The sequence below is a fragment of the Pongo abelii genome, chromosome 7 (genome assembly GCF_028885655.2).
Source record: "Pongo abelii isolate AG06213 chromosome 7, NHGRI_mPonAbe1-v2.0_pri, whole genome shotgun sequence".
NCBI lineage: Eukaryota > Metazoa > Chordata > Mammalia > Primates > Hominidae > Pongo > Pongo abelii.
Window position 1 is genome coordinate 31577098 of NC_071992.2, and position 18945 is coordinate 31596042.

The 18945-nt window shown below is 41.1% G+C and overlaps 1 long non-coding RNA gene across 2 annotated transcripts in view; it reads left to right on the forward strand.

Moving 5' to 3' along the window:
* The first annotated feature begins 472 nt into the window (after window positions 1-472).
* Window positions 473-18945, forward strand: part of LOC112134588 (uncharacterized) — a 48206-nt gene continuing 29733 nt past the window's right edge. For both annotated transcript variants that reach the window (XR_008527847.2, XR_008527846.2), the window contains exon 1: window positions 473-743. This is a non-coding gene — a long non-coding RNA (uncharacterized LOC112134588). The remainder of the gene's footprint in view (window positions 744-18945) is intronic.

An 18945-nucleotide genomic window follows, 5' to 3' on the forward strand; every position in this document is an offset into this window, starting at 1 on the left:
GTTGTGTCCTCCCAAAATTCATATGTTGAAGTCCTAACCTCCAGTACCTCAGAATATAGTTGTGTTTGGAGATAAGGTCTTTGTATTGGTCCGTTCTCACATTGCTATAAAGAACTACCTGAGACTGGGTACTTATGAAACAAAGAGATTTAATTGACTCACAGTTCAGCAGGCTGTACAGAAAGCATGGCTAGGGAGTCCTCAGGAAATGTACAGTCACGGTGGAAGGCAAAGGGGAAGTAGGCACATCTTCCCATGGCAGAGCAGGAGAAAGAGAAAGAGAGAGAGAAAGAGAGAGAGACAGAGAGAGAGAGAGAGAGAAGGGGGGAGGTGCTATACACTTTCAAACAATCATATCTCATGAGAATTCTTTCACAAGACAGCACTAGGGGGATGGTGCTAAACCATTAGAAACCACCCCCGTGATCCAATCACCTCCCACCAGGCCCCACCTCCATCACTGGGAACTGCAATTCGACATGAGATTTGGGAGATGACACAAAACCAAACCATGTCAGTCTTTAAAGAGTTAAGTTAAAATAAGCTCTTTAAAGTGGGCCCTAATCCAATATGACTGGTGTTCTTATAAGAAGAGGAGATTTGGTCACAGACATGGTTGCATGCAGAATAAAGACCTTTCGAGGATACACTGAGAAGGCAGACATCTGCAAGACAAGGAGAGAGTCCTCAGCAGAAACCAGTCCTGCAGACTCCTTCATCTTGGACTTCCAGCCACTGGAACTGTGAGTAAATACATTTTCTGTTGTTGAAGCCACCCAGTCTGTGGAATTTTGTTGTGCCAGCCATAGCAAATTAATACAGATCTGTTTAAGAACACATAAAAATACTAATCATCAGCTGGGCACGGTGGCTCATGCCTGTAATCCCAGCACTTTGGGAGGCTGAGGTGGATGGATCACCTGAGATCAGGAGTTGGAGACCAGCCTGGACAACATGGTGGAGCCCCATCGCTACTAAAAATACAAAAAGTTAGCTGGGCCTGGTGGCAGATGCCTGTAATCCCAGTTACTTGGGAGGCTGAGGCAGGAGAATCACTTGAATCTGGGAGGTGGAGGTTGCAGTGAGCCAAGATTGCACCAGCCTTGGTGTGATATATATATAAATCATGCCACAGACCAGCAGTCAGTTGCAATCTGGAAGTTGCAGTCTTAACCAGTAAGTAAATGTTGTGACCATCATAGTGGGGACTCTGGTGGAAAGTGTTTTTGGCTCCATCACAGTTTCTTGGACAGCCAGAAGCCCTTGGAGATAGATGACCAATAGTGTAGAAAATATAAGCCTTCATAACAGGAAGGCAGTGACTGCTCTCTGGGTGTTTACGGGATCTCTCTGTGTTAGATTAGAAGATAATATTTCTCCATTTTATGAAAAGGTGATTTGGATTCTGCAATGAACCTGTAGTAAATTTAGAATTGAATCACAGCTGGCATATTTTCCAACCACAATGTGCCCTAGCTGATCTTTGCTTCCTCTCCTTCCTCATCTGTACTTGGCTTTTCGACAGATGGCAAACCCTAAAGGACATACATAAGTACAGTCTATAGATATTGGAAAGTGGGGGGAAAATTTGAAGAGTAAACCAATATTTAACAATAGAAAAAAACTGCAAAAGCGTCTTTACCTAGGTAGCCTTGGCAGCTGGGACAAAAACTAAAAGCTCAACTCATTAATTATACCATGTCTCTTCTTACAGCTCTGAAGCTGAATTAAAGAGAAGTAAAACCATAATGAGCAGCCAAGAGGAAGTCCCCAGGGGTCCAGATGACAGAATGAAGCATGCATGTTGGGGAGATGATCAGAACAGGCACCTGGACCCCTGTGGGGTCAAGGGCTCTGCTCTCCCCTACATGGGAGCTCTGCAGGCTGCTCTCCCCTCTGCACGGGGAACCTGTGTTTGCAACCTGTCTCCCTCCTGGGCCTGCCCAACGCTGTCCTGACCAGCAGCCTCCATCAGTAGGATCCTTTTTGTTTTCTCTTTCTTCTTCCATTTATCCACAAGCCTTACTGAGAGCCCACATTATGCACAGCTGCCAAGAGTCCAAACCCCATCCTCCGAGGTTGGTGGTGTAGGAGAATTACCGCGTGGGTAAAGGAGACTGGACTCCGTGGGTCCTGGTCTTGCCCCTGGAGATTCAGCTTCCCCAATGGCTCCTCTCCCTGATTATGATTGCCATCTCCAGCCTTGACGTCCCTATTTCTGGGGTCCTTACATCTATTTTTACAGGCACTGCAGTCTGAAAACAGCTCCCAGAGTGACCCTAACTCAGATGATGGCGCCCTCTTGTCCAAAATCTTTTCAGTGTTTTCCCGAATCACTCAGGAGCTTACAAGACCCTACTAAGACTGGCTCCCCTGTTCTCGGCTAGTCTCATCTTCTCTGATTCTCTCTCTTCTATCTCAGGTACTAACACACTGGCAGCCTTTCTGAGCTGGATGCTCCCTTACATCCCTTGGATACTCTGAGCACACCCTGCCTTGGACCTTCTGCACTTGCTGTTGACTGCCTGCAATGTCGTTGGCCAGTCAGCCACACGACCCAGTCCCTCACTTCCTTTGGGTCTTTGCTCAAGCTCACATTCTCAGTGAGGCCTTTTCTGACCTCCTGTGTTTAAAATCTCACCCCTTATCACAGACAGCCCCAATTCCCTTCCCTACTTTATTTTTCCCCATTATTCTCCTTACCATCTGACGTACCATGTATTTATTTCTTCTTTGCCTCCCCCTTCTGGCTTACTAGAAAGTAAGCTCCAAGAAGGTGGGAGTTTTTCTGCTTTGTTGCACTGTCATCAGCACCCAGAACAGCACCCATAGCATCGTGTCTGCCATTTGTTGAATGAATATGCTCAAAGTACAGCTAGTGAATTGGAAAATGAACCCGTGATGGGGAGTAATTACGAAAAAAGATTCGTGTGTTCTTTCCTAAGTGACTTATTTGTTCTTTAAAAACAGTCATGTGCTGCATAATGACATTTTGGTCAATAACAGACTGCAGATATGATGGTGGTTCCATAAGATTATAATGTGGTATTTTTACTGTATTTTTTCTATGTTTAGATTCACAAATGCTTGCCATTGTGTTACAATTGCCTACAGTATTCAGTACAGTCACAGGCTGTATGGGTTTTCAGTCTAGGAGCAATAAGCTGTACCATAGAGCCTACGTGTGTCGTAGGCCATACCATCTAGGTTTGTGTAAGTGCACTCCATGATGTTTGCACAACATCACCTAATGATACATTTTCTCTGAGGCAATGCATGACTGTATCCGAAGCTGAAAATGAGTTTGTTGCCCTCCCACTTCCGGGAATGGATAATTCCTACAGTACCTGTATTAGGCCCACCCTGTTCACCTCATTCTTCTTCCTCAGTTCTGATGACAAATGGTTTCCAACTCATAGCTGTGGACCTATGAAAGAGTTGCATGGCTTTCTGTAAGGCTGGGCAAGTCAGTGAAGGTGAAATGTAAAGCCCACTCCCTACAAAGGACTAGTATTCACTCACCTCTCTCACCCCCAGTTACTGATATAGTTTAACAAATAGCTATGATTATCTCTGCAGAAAAGGGTTTTTAGAAAATTACATTCTGTTTGTTTTTATTATTGTTGCAAAAAAAGGGATAAAATCTTGGCATCTTTGAATTTACACTGCTTAAGGTTACCAAACAGAATGGGCAGTAGAATCCTATTTTTACAGTGTTTATATGTATAAATGTACATGTGTATATATGTATAAAGATTAAAGAATATAACAATAGGCTAATATTTGGGTATGATGAAAATAATATAATTTTTATTCAACTGTGTTTTCCGTAATAAGTGTATATTATGTATATGACATGAAGAACACCAATCATTCTTCTTTTTTTTTTAAAAAAAAAAGAAAGGCTGGGTGCAGTGGCTCACGCCTGTAATCCCAGCACTTTGGGAGGCCGAGGTAGGTGGATCACCTGAGGTCGGGAGTTCGAGACCAGCCTGACCAACATGGAGAAACCCCGTCTCTATTAAAAATGCAAAATTAGCCGGGTGTGGTGGCGCATGTGCCTAATCCCAGCTACTCAGGAGGTTGAGGCAGGAGAATCGCTTGAACACAGGAGGCAGAGATTGTGGTGAGCTGAGATTGCGCCATTGCACTCCAGCCTGGGCAACAAGAGCGAAACTCTGTCTCAATAAATAAATAAATAAAAAGAGAAAAGAAAAAGCCCTTGTTTTAATTGGGCACATACTAAAGGTCTGTTTTCTAGTATAGGGAAACAAGAAAATGATCCTTTTGAATGTGACTATTATTTTTACTTTGTAATTTCAGCTTTTACATTGGACTCATTAAACTTAAAAAAGGCAAACTGAAATCGTAGTACGAGGCTCTCATGTTTCCACTTACACTGAATACGAGCCAAGGCCTGAGGGCTAAAGTGGTCCTGATTGACTCATACCAGGTTGCTGCATCACTTCCTTGAGAAATTGTTCCTGGCTTCAAAACTAGCTGTGGAATCTTAGAAATCTTGTGACATTGGCTCACGTGCCTGGGCACAGCCACATTTTCTTCCATGGCTTCCTCTCCTTCCTCCTCTGGAGCAGATATCTATGTTTGCAACTGCCCTTCTTCCTGCTCCTTCTAGCATGCCCCAGGATGCTCTTTAAGCCATATCCGCTTCTCCAAACCAGTGATTGAGTTTTTTAGTGCCAGGGCACAGCAGTCTCCTTCATCCATTGTATACTCTTTAGTGTTGTCTTTTGTCTAAAAGGTCTTTGCTTTTCTTTGCCTTGCTCTCTGTGTTTGCGGCACTGGCTTAGATGATTACTGATGGAGTTGACCGTGGAGACCATACTGTGCAGGGACCAGCTCTTTGACAGGCAGGTGCCTCCCTGTGCCCTGAGCTGACTGTCCTTAGCACTGGGAAGACAGATTCTTCTTTTTGGGGGTTGCCTCAATCCTTGTGGAACACATCTTTCAGCATATGAAATTTCTGCTTGTGATAATTTTTTTTTTTTTTTTTGAGGCGGAGTCTCACTCTGTTGCCTGGGCTCGAATGCAGTGGCACGATATCTGCTCACTGCAACCGCCGCCTCCCAGATTCAAGCAATACTCCTGCTTCAGCCTCCTGAGTAGCTGGGACTACAGGCGTGTGCCACCACACCCAGCTAATTTTTGTATTTTTAGTAGAGACGGGGTTTCACCATGTTGGCCAGGCTGGCATTGAACTCCTGACCTCAGGTGATCCGCCCGCCTCAGCCTCCCAAAGTGCTGGGATTATAGGCATGAGCCACCATGCCCGGCCTGCTCATTATGATTTACAGAACATAAACTCACTTTTTTTGGTGCCCAGGACCCATGACTCTCTGGTCCCTACCTATCTTTCAGAACAAATCTACCATGAATACTCCTTATGAGCAAGGCACTTCTCTTCATGACAAATACACCTTGTGCATTGTATCTCTGTGCTTGTGTCCAAGACTGGAACCTCCTCCAAAATCTACCCTCTCAATTTGAATCCCATTGATCCTTCAAGTCCTCACTCAGATATAATTTATTCTGTGATTTCCTGTGACCATTCCAACTCGTGGTGACCTTTCCCACTCAGGTGGAAATTCTCACATAATTTGCATATATCCAAAAATAAAAAAGTGATGATCTCACTCACACTGCCAGGTAAGAAGAGATAAACCCACGTGTCTGACAGCCTGCTTTCTATGCCCCCCCAAAACATGACAAAATCAGGACTGTAATCTGGGCATAGATGTTATCTACATGACAGAACCATAGGGACTGTGTTATTGGCATCTGTACCAGACATTTGGTAGACAACAGAGCCAATCTGAAGAAAAACTGCTTCCCACCTTCCCCCACATTAGTCAGAGAGCAGCCTTGGAGGAGACATTAACAGAAACTCTTACTAGAAAAAGTAAGAGTTGATAATCATATAAATTTATATCAACTGTCTCTTATAAGGAAGATATGAGAGGGGAATTCTGAGAGTAAGCCAATGGAGGGAATTCACCCACCCTGTTCATGGGGAAAACCAAACATATTTAGCCAAGGAAAGGATTCTGCAACTAAGAAGTAGAATATAACCCTCAAAAGAGACATCAAGATGATAACCTGTGGAAAAGATTCACTGCAGGAAAACAGAACTGAAATTTTAAAAAGACGTTTCTAGAACCCATATGACCACACTGGTTTTCCCAGACAATTGATGCAATTATGTAAGAAGGAGCCTCCCATTTTTCCTGGGCATGGATGTCTGGCCTTGAGCTTTTCTCCCTGTGGGCTTTTGGAAAGGACAGAGGAGTTATCTGTTCCACATACAGAATTTCAATGAATGTCCTGTTTTCAGCCCCACTGTTACTCCACCCTCTGAGACATCTGCCTTCTCCTAGTCTAGGGGTTCTCTGGGCTGTCCCTGACACAAAGTGCAGGCTGCAGCTTCCTCCTCTTGTCCATCCTCCAGGGATTTGTTGCAGTTTCACGTTCTTTGAATTCCCTTTCTGTCATCTGAATTGCTGTGGCCTCTAACTTTTCTAGTGCTTTACCATCAGCAATGCCCCAGTGAAGGGAGCTTCACAAGTGAAAATAGATGTGTGTCTTCTGTCTGTCAGTTTCTTCTGGAAGGCTCTCAAAGTTTTAAAGGGATCAGTTTTTTCCAGGTTAATTTAAAATGTAATTAATGATGTTTCAATGCCATTACAAATGAGGTATTTTGGCTGGGTGCAGTAGCTCATACCTGTCATCCCGGCACTTTGGGAGGCAAAGGAGGGTAGATCACTTGAGCCCAGGAGTTTGAGATTAGCATGGGCAACATGGCAAAACCCTGTCTCTACAAAAAATACAAAAAAAAATTAGCCAGCCATGGTGGTGTGCACCTGTGGTCCAAGCTACTCGGGAGGCTGAGGCAGGAGAATTGCTTGAACCTGGGAGGTCGAGGATGCAAGTGGCCCATGACTGCACCACTGCACTCCAGCCTGGGCAGCAGAGCAAAATGTTGTCTCAAAAAAGGGAGGTGGATATTTTAACAAAATGATTTAAAAGTGTATTTAGAAGACCATACAGAAGACCAAACAAGAAATTCTGAAAGACAAGAATTGTGAGAGAATGGGCTCCTAAGGTCAGATATTAGAATATGTTATTTGGCTGCAAAAAATAAAACTGAATGATTTTAGCAAACTGGCAGATGAGTGGAACAGAAAAGAAAAACAAAAACACATGCCTAAGTCTATGCAATAATTTAACATGTGATTAAGATGCTATTTCAAACTGGCTGGAGGGAAAATTAAGAATGATGACGGCAAACTGGGTGAATCACTTGGAATGAAGACAAAGCCAAATTTTACTCTATGTATCATACTCTAAATTGCAAATAGACTAAAGAGTTACATGTTGAGAGAGAATGAGAAACAATAACAGAACAAGATAAAAATGTAAATTCAAACAGCTAATCTTGCTGTGACAAAGTTATTGCTAACATAAAAGGGGAGACGAATCCCATAGAAAAAACTTGATAGTACTGATTACATAAAAATTCAAAAACATCTGTAAGCTTAAAAAATTTTGAAGATATAGACAAATCAGGTAAAATATTTGCAATATACATGACACACAAAGGACAATAGTATTAGTATATACAGACCTTTTAAAATCATTGAGAAAACTATAAAACTCCAGAAGAACAAGGGGCTAAACACATGAAAACACAATTTACAAAAGAAGAAACAGAGGTGATCCATAAACAAGAAAACATGTTCAACTTCTCTAGGAAGCAAAGAGACAAAAATTAAAATGAGATATTATTTTTAGCTACCAAATTGTCAAATGAAAATGTCCAAGGTTAAAGCAAGTGGGTGTCCTCATTCATCGTTGGTGTGTGTGTAAATTACTACAGCATTTTGAACAGAATTTGGCCGTGTGTATTTTTATTATTATTATTATTACTATTATTATTTTTTGAGATGGTGTCTCACTCTGTTGCACAGGCTGGAGTGCAGTGGCACCGTCACAGCCCTCTGAAGCCTGCAACTCCTGGACTCAAGAAATTTTCCCACCTCCACCTCCCAAAGTGCTGGGATTATAGGCATGAGCCACTGCATCCAACTGTTTTTTAAAACCCTATATTACATTTATATTTTTCAGACCATTAAATCAACATCTAGGAAATTCTCCTAGAGAAATACTTATTGATGTACATAAAAATGTATTTACAAAGATATATACTTCAGTATTATTTGTAATAGCCAATGGTTTCAATCAACATAATTCCTAAAAAAGATTTGTTAAAGTAATTATTGTTCTTCCAAATGATGGAGTACTTCCTACCCATAAGACAGATTTAAATAATATTTAGTGACTTTGGGAAATGTTACAACTATAGTAGGTGAAAAGGCACATTTAAATGTGTATAATATAATCTCAGCTTTGCAAAAAGAAATTTAAACACATACACATTTCTTTTCAAAGCTACAACAAATGTTAATGGTGATTATTGGTGGTGGGATATGGGAGATCTGAATTTTCTTTCTTACATTTTTATATATTTTCCAAATTTCTCACAACAAACGAGTCATCTTTATAAACAGAAAACACATTTTTTAAAAAAATATGATTTTCTTGACTAGATTTTAAGTTCCTCAAGGGCATTTTATACAACTGAACACATCATCCACAGCTTTGCAACTTCCTTCCAGGGTTTGGGCCCAGCCTGTTTTAAATGTAGTTTTTTTTTAAATGCAGTAGATAATACAGAAATATTTATCTGATTAACAAACTTCCTTCTTGGTTTTTTTTTTATTATTATTGTTGTTGTTTTTCCAAAAGCATATGTGAAATATTTTAAAATATTGAATCATCATCTAACACCTGTTTTTCATGTGGACATCTGATAAATACTGCTGCCTGCCCTGGTAAGAGCAGAGAAGAAACCCCACTGCCTGAAAGGGTTAATTTGGGGCAGTTAAGGACACCTGTTCCAAGTCTGCCATGGGCCTTCATTTCCAGGCCTCCAGGCTCACCAGCTCAGGAAGAGGATTTTGCTAAGCAGTGGATATATACACAAAGGCAGGGCCAATGCAAATAAGAAATTCCTGGTCCACAAATAAACATTTCTTAAGCAACCCAGACAATGAAATGGATGATAGCGTTTTCTACCCGAACTTTTCTCTAATTACATTTTTATTGACTTTTCAGAGGAAATGAAAAAGGCTAACATATAATTGGCTAAAAGAAATAGAGGTAATAAACCAAGCCAGAAAAAGACTTGAGGAAATGTGTATCTAAGGTAAAATACCTCCAATATGAAAATCTGTGCCATGATGTTGAAGTTACAAAATTGCCTACACATGCTGCTTTGGTTGTGAGAGAGCTCAGAGCAGTGCTGTGACAGAGTGCTATGTTAAGGTCTAGCCTCTTTCCAAGTCTGAATATCCTCTGTATTTGAATTCTAAATTTCAAAAGCACTGAATTTCAAATGCTCTGAATTCCGACTTGTACATGAAAGAACTTTGGATCAGGAGTCGGGTGTGTATGTAGATCTTAACAAGGCATTTAACAAGTTGTCTCATGATAACCTACTAGCCAAGAAGATTCATTATGAATGATTATACTTACACAAAGAGACATATATATATACACATATACACACATACATACATATATATACACACATATATATATACCATACATGCACACACACGCACATATTTTTCAAATGGTGAGTACATCATTTTTCAAATGATCAGGCGGAGGCCAACCTGGAGTGAAGTGATTCATAATGTACCATTGTATTTTCAACATAATTATTAGTATAGCATGAATCAGCCATTTTAAGAAGCTAATCAGAAAACTATTAGCATGAATCCTGGGAGGAAGGGGATGAGCTTCACTTTATGCATGCCTTGCAACCTAATATTTAGGTAGTCTTGCTTCTCAATCCCCTCACCCCAATGCCTTGAGTAATCAGCCAGTGTTATTGAAGGAAGAGTATCATATCCCTCAGTTGCTAGGGAAGAAAAAGGTTAAGAATTGCTGACATTGACAAAAACAGAAAAGGCAAGCTCATCCAATCTACGAGCAAATTATAGCTACTATTTTGGTGACAGATCATGTTTTAAACTCCTCTTGACAGGTTGAAGTGAAAAGATGAATGTAACAAGAAGATATTTAATAGGAATACATGTTAGACCCTGCCCTTGGGCCCAAAGAGCAATTGCACAAACACAGCAGGAGGTGGACCTGGCTAAATGGTGGTTTTTGTGAAAAGTTCTGAGGGAGTTCGGGTACCACTATGGGTGCCAACCAGAAATTTGATCCTAAGCTCTATTTACAGGCTTACAGAATTTAGAATGAAGAGATTTGTCTACTCTCTTAGCATAATGCCTTCCATGTTTATCCAGGTTCTCACAAATGATAGAAGTTCCTTCTTTGTTAAGGCTGAATAGTTGTTCCATTTTGAATATATACCATACTTTCTTTATCCATTCCTCTGTAGATGGACACTTAGGTTGATTTCATATCTTAGTTCTTGTGAATAGTGCCACAATGAGCCTGAGAGGGCAAATATCTCTTCAACACACTGATTTCAGTTCCTTTGGATATACACCTAGAATTGGGATTGTTGGATCATATAACAGTTCTATTTTTAGTTTTTTGAGGAACCGCCATACTCTTTTCCATACTTGCTGTACTAATCTACATTCTCACCAGCAGTTTACAAAGGTTCTCTTTTCTCCACACCCTCACCAACATTTGTTATTTTTCATATTTTTGAAAGTAGCCACTCTAACATGTGTAAGGTTACATCTCGTTGTGGTATTAACTTGCCTTTGCCTGATGATTTGTGATACTAAGCATTTTTTATATGTCTGTTGGCTATTTGTATGTCTTCATTTGAGAAATGTCTGCTCAGGTCCTTGGCTCATTTTTTAATCAGGTTATTTATTTTCTTGCTATTGAGTTTCTCACGTTTTGGGTAGCTGCTCCTTATCTATGGATGGTTTGCAAATACTTCTCCCAATTTACGGGTCGTCTCTTCATTCTATTTTCTTTGCTGTATAGAAGCTTTTTAGTTTGATGCAATCCCATGTGTCTATTTTTACTTATGTTGCCTGTGTTTTTCGAGTCATAGCCAAGGAGTCAATGCACAGATCAATGTCGTGGACCGTTTCCTCTATGTTTTCTTCTTGTAGTTTTACAGTTTCAGGTCTTATGTTTACGTTTTCCATCAATTTTGAGTTGATTGTTGTATACGCTATGATATGAAAGTCCAATTTTGTTCTTCTGCATGTGGATATTCAGTTGACCCGTTGTATACGCTATGATATGAAAGTCCAATTTTGTTCTTCTGCATGTGGATATTCAGTTGACCCGATAGCACTTACTGAAGATATTATCCTTTCCCCATTGTGTGTTCCTGGCATCTTTGTCAAAAATCAATTGGCCATAAATGCACGAGTTTATTTCTGGGCTCTCTATTTTGTTACATAGGCCTATGTGTCTGTGCTTATATCAGTATCATACTGTTTTGATTACTGTAACTTTGTAATATATTCTAAGATCAGGTAATGTGATTCCTCCAGCTTTGTTCTTTTAGCTCAGAATGTCTTTGGCTGTTTGGTCTTTTGTGGTTCCATACTAATTTTAAGATGTTTTGTTGTTGTTCTGTGAGAAATGTCATTGGAATTTTAAAAGTGATTGCATTAAATCTGTAAATTGCTTTGGGTAGTGTGGACATTTTGACAATATTAATTATTGCAGTCTATGAACCCAGGATATCTTTCCCCTTATCCGTGTCTTCAATTTCTTTCATCAATGTTTTATCATTTTCAATATACAGATCTTTCAACTCCTTGGTTAAATTTACTTCTAAGTATTTTTTTGTGCCATTGTAAAAGGAATTGTTTTCCTAATTTCTTCTTCAGATAGTTCATTGATAGGATATAGAAATTAAACTGATTTTTGCTAAGGGACTTTAAGATTAGCTCCTGTATTCTGTGCCAGGCAGGCTTTGTGATTCACAAGGGGGACTGAAGCCTTATAAACATAGTAATGGATTAGTGCTGGCTGAAGGAAAAATTTCTAGATTAGCTGGAAGAGAGCATATAGGCTGGGAATCTAGGTGGGAAGAAAATTAATTGCTCAGTTCTCACACTGTAATGCTATCAGTTAACTTCTAAAGACACCTATTCTCTCTACACAGACCTATCAAAAAATTCCATCACCCAATTCCTGAATGATCCAAATGCTTCTCAACCAGCTCACAGACTGCTAACCCTCTTCTTCTCCATATCAAAGGGAAAAAGTACTATGTGAATGATCTGCTTCAGGCCCAGAAGAACAGCAGAGATAAACCCAGACTCATTTTAAATAGGAGGCAGGAGCATTCAGAGACAGATAGCAGCCAGACACAGGAGCAGTGTGTGTGTGTGCTTGTGTGCATGTGCACGCATGGGTGCATGTGTATACGAAAAGGCCTTTGGCAGAGATCAAGAGGGTTTAGGAGTTTCTACAAGAATATGCCAAGCCATTTACTGTGATCTGTGCTGCTCTCCTAACAGCTGCTAGAACCAGGTAACCTCCCAACCCTGGGCTTCCTCACTACCCAGAACCATCTTTTCGTTGAGTGGCAGGGACTAATTACAGAGATAACAGGCAGCATGCTGTTCTAAGTCACTAAAAGAGGAAGACTGCGTTTACATTGATTTGTAGCGATGTCAATACTATAAAAGGATCCATCTGATGAGAGCCAACCCCATCCCTCCCAGAGCACACCTGGGGGCCCACTCATGTCCTGGAGGCAGCATGGTGACCTGCAGAGACCTTGGGCTTAGTAGTTTAACAGACCCAGCTCTGTGACTGATGTAAAGTAGGCATTGTAACATCCATCTCAGAGGGCTACTGTATACATGAGATAACACTTACACTGCCTACCACATAGTAAGCACTCCATTTTCCCTCCAGGGTGGGGACAGATGTCTAAGATCCTACAGGCCCGCAGTATATTCCCATTTTTTAAAATAATTTCTCTTTAGGAAACATAGGCTTTGAACCTGGGAAAATTTAGTTTTCTGGCCATCTGAACTGCTCCCAAATTTAACTGAAACACCTTTTGTCTCCTGGGATGTAATAATAGGAAGCAAATGAACTGATTGCCTTGTACATGTTTGGTTGCTGGTGTTATTTTATGCATTTTCATATGCATTATTTTATTTAGACTCATGGGTCCCAGAAATCCATATGGATTTTCCTCAACTATGCATTTTTCTTTCCTCGTTGAAATCAGACTTCATTCTATGTTAATCTTAGGGAAAGAATTGTTGATGCATTTATTCACTTACTTGCTCTAAAGATGCTCATTAATCAAAAATGGCTAAGGTGCACCATGTATTTATAGAATAATATACAAATAAAGGTTGTGCAGCCACCACATAATATCCACTTACAATGTGCCATGCACATATACGGGACCAGTTAGGTCCCAACACAAACCTGCAAACTAGCTCTTACTCTGCCTCCACCAATACACACATTTTACAGCTGACTTTCCTCCTGTCACCCAGATAGTTCTTTCACAGCCTCTCCATTGGAAGCAGGTGCATGCATTTGTGTTTGTACTGTCTTTGAAATGCAGGTTTTTCTGCTTATGTAAGCTGATGCCAGAACACACAGCTTCAAGCAAAATACCATTGTGGTTCTGCTCAACAAGGCCAAGGTGAATTAAACAGCATTCAGTTTGCTCAGACAGAAGCAAAAAAGATTAGAACAGGATTTTCGTATGCAGAGGGGAAAATGTGCAACTTCAATAATGAACCCCAATGAGCAAATTTTGGCCGACAATTAAATTCCCATTCAAAATAACATATTTCCCATGATAATAGAAAAGCATCTCCTCTTAGGTTTCCTGCAGAGCAAACCAGCTATGCAATGAGAACATTCGAGTTCCTTGAAAATATCAATGGCAACTCTGAAATTAACAAAGTCAACTTCAAAATATTCACTTGCCTGAAAAGGCTGATGTCAGATAGGTATTTTATTATTTATTTATTTAGATATGGAAACTTAATTATGTTGCCTAGGATGGATTCAAGCTCCTGGGCTCAAGCAATCCTTTAGCCTCAGCCACTTGAGTAGCTGGGATTATATGAATGCACCATTGTGCCCAGCGAGATATATATTTTACCTGTACCTCTCATTGATATGGATGGAACAGGTGCAGGCATATTTATTCAGGAAACAAATACAGGCTATAGAACTAAAAAGAAATCCTGAGGCCTCTAAATGGATGATGAGTGCCGTCTGCTCCATGGATGGCCAAGAATGTTGAAAATTTGAGACCCAGAAGGTCGTACCTTAGGACTTGTCTGGAACATTTGACTCTTCAGTCATAACAAGGTGCAGAGGCTAATAGCCAAGACAGGGCACTGGGTATACCACCATGCAAGGCCCAGTACCGGGAAATGGGCCCAACTGACCATGAAGATCCAACAAGGCATGGCTACCAAGGGTCAGATAAACTTAGCCACAGCTCAAAAGAACTCCCAGAACCAAGTGTTTCCAGAGGAAATCGTGAGTTGTATTAAGCAAAGCCAACAGATGGGCAATTGAGATGGTAACATTTTCATAACTCCATCGCACATGGGGTGCTCCAACCCCACAAAAACTAAACACGTGTAGTTTGAACACTATTCTGTGGACCATCAAAGCCATCTCAAGTATTTTAGAGCATTCCTAGGAGGGTCATGCTCTCAGATAACCACTGCCTAGGGTCCTTGCCTCCAGGGCATACTATTTTTTTATTGGCCCTCCAGATTTGTGTCCCATCCTTCCCCACCATGGTGCATGTCCTAGGTGGTTAACAGGCACAAGCCCGCTTGCCTTTTGGCATCCTTTCGGGTTTGACCAATGAGAGGGACTAGCAGGAGATCAGAGAGGGAGAGAGGATGAGGTCAAGGCAGCCATCCTCCTTCCACCCCTAGGAGCCCTCTCTCAATGGCTGCCAGCTGACAGCTCCAGCAACCTCCTTCTGGTTTTAGGAACTGTCCCCTCCCCTTTCCCCTTCACACCCACTGGGGAAACAACTCCTCTTTGCTGGCTCCAAGTACTTTGCCTTCCTGCATTTGTTCCCCCTAATTCTGTCCACCTCCATGAAAATATTCCCTTTGTTACACTTTCTTCCATTTCCTAGTTCCAGTGGGTCATCTGAGAGGAAACCTCTCTGTTTTCTCTTAAAGAATACAAGCAGTGTTGTCTCCTTTTGTGTAACTCAGTCCTTTCTTGATTTTTGTTTTAAAAAAATGCACTCACACAAGGCAGTTACCCATGTAATAAATGTTGTTGACTTGAGAAGGGACCTCACACATTGCACAGAAAGAACACAAAACCACCTGCCTGTGGGGCTCCTGATCCACATATACCTCTTCTTGGCAGGGGCTCCTTTTTTCTCCCTCCCCCTGCACCTGTTCCCTGTACAGACCGGTTTGCCTACTTTATTTCAAGTGTCTTGAGATCCTGGTGACATTTTCGTCTCCCTCTGTCACCTTCTGCCTTCTGCTTCAAGTGATTTATCAAGGAATTTTCCTCAACAAAGACATTTCTCTCCCTAAGAGAAAACCCAGTACCACCTCTTAAAATAATAACACCCTTAGTAGTGTGGAAACGTAGACACAATACTTCTTAGCAGGTTGACTCACAGGTGACCTAGACCGGCCCAGGGGCAGGGCTTCAGGCCCCAGGGAGGAGCACTGAGAGGAGCTCTTCACTTAGGTCTCAGACCAAAGCAGAAACCGAATCACAGGCTTTGGTTTGAAAACCAAGGCACAAGAAAGGGCCAGTTTGAGGAAAGTATTGCTGAGGGGGAGTGGAAGGTGCAACTGTCAAGCCAGCCTTCAGCATCAGAGCTTTGTTCAGGTCAGATAAACCTAGGGGAATTTGGCACTCGAGACAGCCCCTGTTCCGGGAGTTGAAGGCAAGAGAGGGCTGAGAACTTGAGCCTGACAATGGGCCACCCATTATGGGAGCTGGAGAAGCCAAGATGGAAAAAGTAAAGTTAGGGCTAACCCACAGTACTCTTCCATTAATACATGAAATTGTTTATGTTCCTATTATCAAAGAAATGAAACTGTATAATCCAAGACTAAAGTAAAAGTCAATCATGACCAAAATATCTTTAACACAAACAGGCAGGGAGTGTTAAAAAATAAAAAAACTTTGATATTAACAAACCACTACAAATTTCCTAAGTTTCCCATTGTAACGTTACCATTAAATACAAAAGAAACAGAAGAGAGGTAAATGCATTTATTGCTTGGAAAACTGTAATTGAAGGAAAACTTCCTGTGGATGTTAACAATATGGAGAATGACAAAATAAATATTTGTGTAGTACGTTACTTTTCTAAAATTCTTTCCAATATATGACCTTATCTCAAATATATTGCCAGGCAAAATCAAGGACTGGCCAGGTTGTGTAACTCACTTAAAGCACAGAAATAAAAAATGGTGTTGTGAAGATAAACATCCCAGTCTCTGACACCAGAGCTATGATTTGAACACTGCATCACATGCTCCCCTGTCTGGGAGTAAAAGCCTGAGCTCTCGTTGAAGTTTATCTTGTCAGATAGGAGAGAACTAAGGTGGAACTGCCCCCAAATCCCCACTTCCTACCATCCAATCCTCCTCAGCCTTTCTCAGAGAAACCATCCACAATGATGGGGGAGACTCACTCCAAATGATAAGGGATTAAAATTGAAAATATATCACACATGATTAACCTACTGGCTGATCACTTATCAAACTTGCCATGAGGGGGAAAAAGACTTGTATAAATGGTGTAATTATTTGCTAGCAAACATCAGCCTTCAAAATTAACTAAACCAAATGAATTGTTGTAGTCATGCATCTAGGTAATGTCCTACTCTACCCAACCTTTCCAAATTTAAATTAAACCAATGAGAGATTCTTGGTTGACCACAGGGAATAAATATGCATTTATTAATTTCTAACTTGATCACAGACAATTAAAGAAAATAACATTATGCAATTTAAAAACAATCTTTCACATTGGTCAGCTCTCTATACATAATGGCTGGCAAATATTCAGATAATGAACATGCTTAGGTTGTCATAATTTTTATTTCTCTATCATTAATAAACTCCATATTAATTAATGGCAAACAAGCAAAGATAGTTGAGTAAGTGAACAGTAAAGTAGCAGAATGACGTGGATATTTTGTCTGTGCACAAATAAAAAGGAATGAAGAGCTGAGACTCAATATAATACCTCTTTTGAGCTATATTCCTTTATTACAACATTTTGCCTGAACCGGGCCTGAGCTTCAGCTTGGTAGGGAGTTGGTGATTCATAGCTTGTAACCCACAGGGGCGCTGGTATAAGCAGCTTAGAATATGCTGAGAAGTGATTAGACAGTTGTTTGGGGGGAGCAGAGTGGTCACCTGGGAGAAGAAGCCTGAGACCCCAAATGCTTTCTTTTAGGATTCAAAATTACTAAGGCTGTTAGACATAGTGGGGTAACTGTTGGCAAGGTAGAAATTAGGGAAAGGCTGTGTAAAGTTGCTTAGATGGTGTGCTGGTTTGAATTTTGGAGATTCACTCCTCACTGCCTCTCGGGTGAAATTTCGTAAGATGCTTCCCCTTGCCATTGCTCTTGGGCTTGGCCATGTGATTTGCAGTGTTGATGCAATGTTAGCAAAAGCTGGAACGTGTTCTCCCACCTGCACTTCTGCATGAGAAGACTGTGCTCCAGGTGGTTTGCCAACTCCAAAGGGATGAAAGACATGTGGAGCAGACCTAAAATCAACCTGCACCCAGGCCGCGCTGAGCCACACCTAGATCAATCAAACCACAGTTGGCTTGTAGACTTATGAGCAATAAATAAACATCAGGATTATATGTCACAAAGATTTTCTGGTTGTTGACTACGCATCAATGTGTTTCTGAAAAGTAAATAATTCACCATATGGAGAAAGAGACAGTACAATAAGGGCCAAGCATTAAGAGGGAATGGTGGTTCTAGGATTTAAGGCTTCCTCAACACCTGATTTTGTCCCCAGTGGTGATCCATCATGGAAACAGACTTGCGCCCTAAGGAAATGGCTGAGTGAGTGAAAGGAAAGAAGAACTGCAACCCCAAAGAGTTGTAACGCTGCAAATCCACACTCTCACGAGGCTCCCCTTGACCGAGCATTACACAGGACATTATATATCTGCAGGCAGCACTGAGACCAGTCAGGATGGCTGCCAGAGGGAGAGGGCAAAACAAACCATATCGCCTGCAGGAGCAGGGCAGCAGCACCTTCAAAGGTGAAACAGAGTTCTGGCACCAACCAAGAAATGAGAATAATTAGAACTAATCTTTTGACATGGCACACAACCCAAAAATTGTAGAATATGCCATTGGAGGAAGTTCGAAGGATGGAGTGGAGTAAGATGTGTCTCTTGCTAATCTGTGAGGTCTAGACCTCTCATTGTTTTGCTTTGAGATGCTACTTTGGAATGACATTGTTTATGCTCCAAGTTGGTGGTATAGGGCTTAACAGTAATCTTGCTCCAAAGGGATAGACAGCCTGAGCTCTGATGGAAGCCCTGATAGACCACACACCCATACCACATCACCAACTCTGGGCTCTTCCCCTTCCCCTTCCCCTCCTACAATCCCCATCCTAGAATCCTCTCACCTGCAGATGCTCCATCACTACTTCTTTCTCTTTCTATTGTGGAAGGACTATTTAAGAGTTCATATACTCAACACATTGACTCTGAGACCCTGTATATATACATAGTCCTCAAACACTGGGAGACAGGGTTTCCTTTTAAAAATCCACTTCACTGTGATTTGGAGCTTTGGGTTTTAGCTAATCACTAGAAATCTTGTTTCGATGAAGTAGTTCTACTCTGCATGTTGTCGCCATGGAGAACAGGGCTCCTTGC